The sequence below is a fragment of the Belonocnema kinseyi genome, chromosome 7 (assembly GCF_010883055.1).
Source record: "Belonocnema kinseyi isolate 2016_QV_RU_SX_M_011 chromosome 7, B_treatae_v1, whole genome shotgun sequence".
NCBI classification, from domain to species: Eukaryota; Metazoa; Arthropoda; class Insecta; order Hymenoptera; family Cynipidae; genus Belonocnema; species Belonocnema kinseyi.
In genome coordinates, this window is record NC_046663.1 from 46,444,854 (window position 1) to 46,451,079 (window position 6,226).

Here is a 6,226-nt window from a genome sequence, read left to right on the forward strand (position 1 = left end):
GAGGATTATCATTGAAGGGACACACTGCATACGGGCGTCAGTGCCAAAAGGCGAATTTTACAGGGGAACTAAAAAACTGTCTAACTTTCGCGCAAATAATTTTAAACCGAAAAATGCCAAAAACTTTTTGAGGTACTGTTAGACTTTATTGAACTATGAAACGAACATTCTGAAAAAATCATCTTTCTCCGAGAAAAACGTTGTGAAAGATACGGCGTGTCCCCGTAATCTCTGATTTTTATACATAAAAAGTTGCGTAACTGTTTAATTGTTTAATTTAAGAGAAAAATAGGAAAGTACTTTGGAACTATTGGTAGCTCTATTAAATTGTAAAAAGAGCGCTTTAAAAAATATAACCATGTGAGAGAAAGCCCTGGTCGAAGATCGGGACGTACCAAAAAACTTGAAATTTGACATATAAGAAGTCACTTGCAGCAACTATTCCTTTCCCGGAATTCATAATTTTTGACAAAAAAACTTTTAAAAACCAGAATCGATACGTGCTCTGAAAATCAATGACGCCGCAGTGACAACACATTATGATCCATGGCACTTACGCCAGCAAGAATCGTGGCACTTAGGCCTGTATGCACTTAATTTTTTTTCTAAATCTATTTTCGGGTCGAACTGGACCAAAATATTCTATAGGAACGCGAGTTAGGGGGAAACAAGTAGTTTAAGCCAATAAAATGATTTTCGAAAATTTGGCACTTACGCCCGTATGCAGTGTTGCCCTTCAATTATTTGTCACTAGAAAAAAAATGTGCCCGTGATTGTTATTTGTTTAGTCTCACGCAATGGAGTTAATGCATATTTTTAAATATATTTGTTTCCTGGTGAAATTAAAAGAGTACTAAAAATAATATACAATGGGCAGAAGCGGAGAAATTTTTTTTCTCTAGAATAAACTTATAATATTGAATAGCACACTTTTTACATAGTATGATAACACTATACTGAATACAAATTGTACGTAAATGATAAGAAATGAACCATAAATAGTAAAGAATAATAAATACAGGTATAAAATTTATATTGCCAAAGATTTGAATATTTTCACAAATATTATCAATTGTTTAAAATATATTTTTAATACTTCGCAGAATTCTAGATTTCAGAAAAAATGTTGATTTCCCAAAGATTTCAATAATTTCACAAAGATTGCCAAATATTTCAAAGTCTTCTGAAAAATTTCACAAAGCTTAGAATGATTTCCCAAATGTTAAAAAATTGTCGCTAAGATTTCGGATGTATTTAATAAATTTGACTAAGACTTCAATGATTTTCAAAAAATTTCTCATTGATTGCAATCATTTTTACGAATATTGCCAAAGATTTCGAATAAATTTAAAAGATTTCACAAAGGCATAAATGATTTGCCAATGACTTCACAAATAGTTCAATAATTTTATAAATGTTTTAAAAATATTTCCAAAGATTTAAAGAATTTAACCAAATTATCAAATATTTCAAAAATAATCCCAAGATTTCAAAGATTTCTTCGCAAAGGTTTCCAATATTTTCAGAAAGATTTCAATGATTTCCCAAAAGCAGAACAGATTTTACAAAGACATCAATGATTGCCCGAATATTTCAATAATTTCACAAATATAACCATATTTCTTAAAGATTTCACAAAGATTAGAATAATTTCCCAAAGGTTAAAAAAATGTCCCAAAGTTTTCGGATATATTTAAAAGATTTCACCAATACTTCAATGACTTTTAAAAGATTTCACAAAAATTTCAATCATTTTTATGAATATTATCAAATATTTCAGAAATGATTCAAATATTTCATAAATATTTTAGAAAGATCTAAAAGATTTTAGAAAGACTTTAATTATTTTCCTAAGGTTTCACCAAGATTTCAATAATTTCACAAATATTACTAAGTATTAAACAAATATTTTTTATATTTCGCAAAATTCTAAAGATTTCAGAAAAAATTTCACAAACACTTCAATGATTTCTCGAAGACTTCAAATATTTCGGATAGACTTGATGGATTTTACCAAGAGTTCAATGATTTTTAGAAGATTTCACAAAAATTTCAATTCTTTTTACGAATATGACCACATATTTCGGAAATAGTTTAAATATTTGGCAAAGATTTTAGAAAAACTTTAATTATTTCCCAAAGTTTTCACAAAGATTTCAATAATTTCAAAAATATTACCAAATATTAAACAAATATTTTAAATATTTCACAGAATTCTAAAGATTTCAAAAATTTTTTCACAAAAACTTCAATGATTTCTCAAATATTTCGGATAGGCTTGTTAGATTTTACAAATACTTTAATGATTTCCCAAAGATTTCACAGTTTTCAAATATTTCGCAAATATTTGGGATAGATTTTAAATATTTTAGAAGTACTTAAATTATTTGCCAGAGATTTCACAACAATTTCATAAATATTACCAAATATTTGAAAAACATTTGTAATATTTCGCAAATTTCTAAAGATTTTATCAAATTATTACAAAAATTTCACAGATACGGAAATTATTTCTCAAAGATTTCACAAAGATTTCGCATAGATTTCAAAGATTTCGCATAGATTTCAAAGATTTCACAAAGACTTCAATTATTTCATACAAATTTCCGATAGATTTTAACGATTGCAAATATATCGCAAAGATTTTGGATAGATTTAAAAGATTTTAGAAAGACTTCAATTATTTCCCAAAGATTTCAATAATTTCATAAATATTACCAAAAATATTTTTAAAATATTTTTAATATTTCGCCGAATTCTAAAGATTTTAAAAAAATGTTAATAAGATTTCATCAAGATTTCAAATATTTCGCAAAGATTTCAAATTGCATAAATATTTTCCAAACATTTAACTAACACGGTAATGATTTCTCAAAAATTTCAAAGATTTCGGATAGACTTCAAAGATTTCATAAAGACTTCAATTATTTCATACGAATTTCCGATAGATTTCAAAGATTACACAAAGATTTCACAAATATTCCCAAATAATTCAGAAATATTTCAAATAATTCGTAGAATCAAATTGAAATTCTAATAAAAATCATTCAGAAAATTTCACAAATATTACCAAATATTTCAAAGATTGCAATGATTTCAAATATTTCGCAAAGATTTAAAGTGTTTCAAAAACACCTGAAACTTTTAAAAAATTGAAAATCAATCTTGTTGAAATTACAAATAATTTTGTTTAAAAATAAGAATTTACGAAAGAAAAAAAATTATGAACCCTTAAAATCAACTGCTTTTGTTTTATAATGTTAATTTGCGGTGAAAAATATAAACAAGTAAATTGTTTAAAAATGTTTAATCTTTGAAATTATTAGAAATTTTAATTCTTCGAATTTAATTTTATATTAAAATTCCTTTTTTGAATACACTAATTTTGAAGATGGGTTTTGTTTTAAATAACCGATTTTCGGAGAAAATCGCTAACCTACTCCATTATTGTTAAAAAAATTGTAAATATTCTTGGAATTCTAATTATATTTTTATTAATAATACCAATTTTAAACAAAACAGGCTAATCTAACAACAAAATACAAAATATTATCGGAATCAAATACTAACAAAAAGAAAAATGGACATTCCATGATCCTGTATGATAATCTGAAAAATCTTATGATTTTTGAATCATGAATATTCGACTAAAAAAGAACGAACGTAACAAAAGGTTTTCATATTATTAAATTTTTGTTTTAAATAACCGATTTCTGGTAAAAAACATTAAATTGAATATTGAATAAATTGAATAACCTTAAATTATTTAAAAAATGAAAAATCATGCTGGAATTATAAATAAGTTTATTTTAAAATACCAATTTTTTGTGTAAAACGCTAACACACCCTTAAATTGATCAAAAATTATGAATCTTTAAAATCGACTGCTTGTGTTATAAATGCTAACTTCTGATAATAAAAAAAAACTAAAACCTGCAATTTTTTAAAATGTTAATTCTTCGAAACTTTATGGTTATATGTTAAAATTCTTTTTAAAAAAAGATTAATTTAAAATATATAAACATAAGATATGTATAATATTTTCAATAACCTATTGTATAATTTGAGTTTTAATTTACCTGCTCAAGAGTGTTAGTAAGCAAAAATGTTTCTCAATTCGCGTATTTTTTTCTATTATTTTTTATTTTAAAGAAAAATTAATGTATTGAACTATTTTGTTGAAAACTGGTTTTTTCTTTTTCATAGTTTTTTTTTCATAGTTAAATTAACATTTATATTTTTCTTCGAATTGAACTTTGATTAGAAATTAAAATATTTTTTTGATTGAAATATCAACTACTACATTTTTCGTCCACAATTCCTCTTTTTTTCGAATAAAAATTTTATTAACTGATTAAAAGTTATACCCTTACTTTAAAACCCAATTTTTTTTCTTGAAGGCTCACCATTTTAATTGAAAATACATCTTTTCAGTTGAAAACTGAGCTTTTCTGTTTTAAATTTCTTTTTCCTGGACTGAAAATTAATTTTTTTTACTGAGAATTTAATTATTATAGTTAAAACTTTAACTATTCAATTTTTGTTTAAAAATTATAATTTTTATTTGTAAAATTGTCTTTTTTATAGAAATTAATTTTCTTGGACAAAAATTCATCTTTTTTGTTCAAAATTCAACTATTCCACTTGCAGATTAATCATTTTAGTTGAAAAGTCATCACTTTGTTTTAAAATGTAACTATTAAAAAAAATTAGTTTTCTTTACGTTGAGAATTATTTGATTTTTTAAACTGACTATTCCTATTTATTAAACTGACTATTCCTATTGGATATTCCATCAATTTTAAATGAAAATTCATCGCTTTGGTTGAACATTAGTTTTTTTAACTGAAGATTTTACTACTCAATTCAACTGCAAATTTAACTGTTTCTGCTATATTATCATCATTTTAGTTAAAACTTCATCTCTTTTGTTCAAAATTCAACTATTCCAAAAGATTAATAGTTTTTAGTTAAAACTTTCCATTTTCTAGTTAAAAATTAAACTATATCGTTTAAAAGTTATGTATTTTGTTAAAAAATCGTTTTTTTTTTGTAGAAAATTAATATTCTTGTTTAATAATTCATCTTTTTGTTGAAGATTCATCATTTTAGTTAAAAATTATTTTTCTAATTGAAAATTTAACTACTCTAATTGAGGATCTACCATTTTAGTTGAAATTTCATCGTTTTAGTTGAAAATTCAACTTTTACAGTGAAAGAGTCATCATTTTAGTTGAAAATTCATTTTTTGGTTTAAAATTTAACTATTCCAGTTAAAGATTAATTATTTTAGTTAAAACTTCATCAGTTTGGTTAAAATCTAATTTTTTAAACTGAAAATGTAACTATTACAGTTTTTGATTAAAATTTAATCTTTTTTAATTCAAAATCCAAATGTTTGGTTGAAAATTTGCCTTTTTTAGATCAAAATTCAACTATCTCGTTAAAAATTAATGTATTTTGTTTTAAAAAATCGTCTTTTTCGGTAGAAAATTAACCTTCTTGTTAGAAAATTAATCTTTTTATGTTGAAAATTAATGTATTCCAGTTAAATATTTATTATTTAATTTAATAATTGATTAAATCGAATTGGAAGTTAAACTCTTTTATTAAAAATGCATCTTTTTGGTTTTAAATTTATTTATAGCAATTGAAGATTTATAATTCTAAATGAAAATTTGTCACTTTGTTTTAAAATGTACCTTTTTTTATAGAAAATTAATTATTTTAACTGCAAATTTTACTATTCCATTTTTGGTTGAAAATTGATCTGTTTTAGTTAAATTTCAAGTGTTTGGTACTTTAGAGACAAATTCAAGAAATGAATTGTTATGTAATTGAATCCTTAAAAACTGCACAAAAAACATTATTTATTAAAAACTCGCGAAACTATATACATATTCTCAGTTAATTTAAAAAAAAAATGTAAAATATTACTGTGAAAAAATTGAAATACGAGGGTAGTTCAATAAGTCCTTAGAATGACCAACAAATGGCGCGCGAATCGCTCCAAATCATCTGTTTTCAGTCAGCACCACTACCGACTAGATATATGGTGCAGTCACAGTCCACATCTTCTGAGTTTACGTGTTTTTATAACCAATTGAAAAAAAAAAATTGTTCCTTAAGAAAAATGAAAAAAAAAACGAGTTCAGAGCGGTAATCAAACATTTTCATTTAAAGGGTTTAACTCCATATGAGATAAAAAATGAATTGGACTCAGTTC

At 24.2% G+C, this 6,226-nt stretch overlaps 1 protein-coding gene across 1 annotated transcript in view; it reads left to right on the top strand.

Moving 5' to 3' along the window:
- The window catches only part of LOC117176806 (exocyst complex component 8), a 31,790-nt gene that overhangs the window by 24,399 nt on the left and 1,165 nt on the right, over window positions 1-6,226 (top strand). The window lies entirely within an intron of this gene.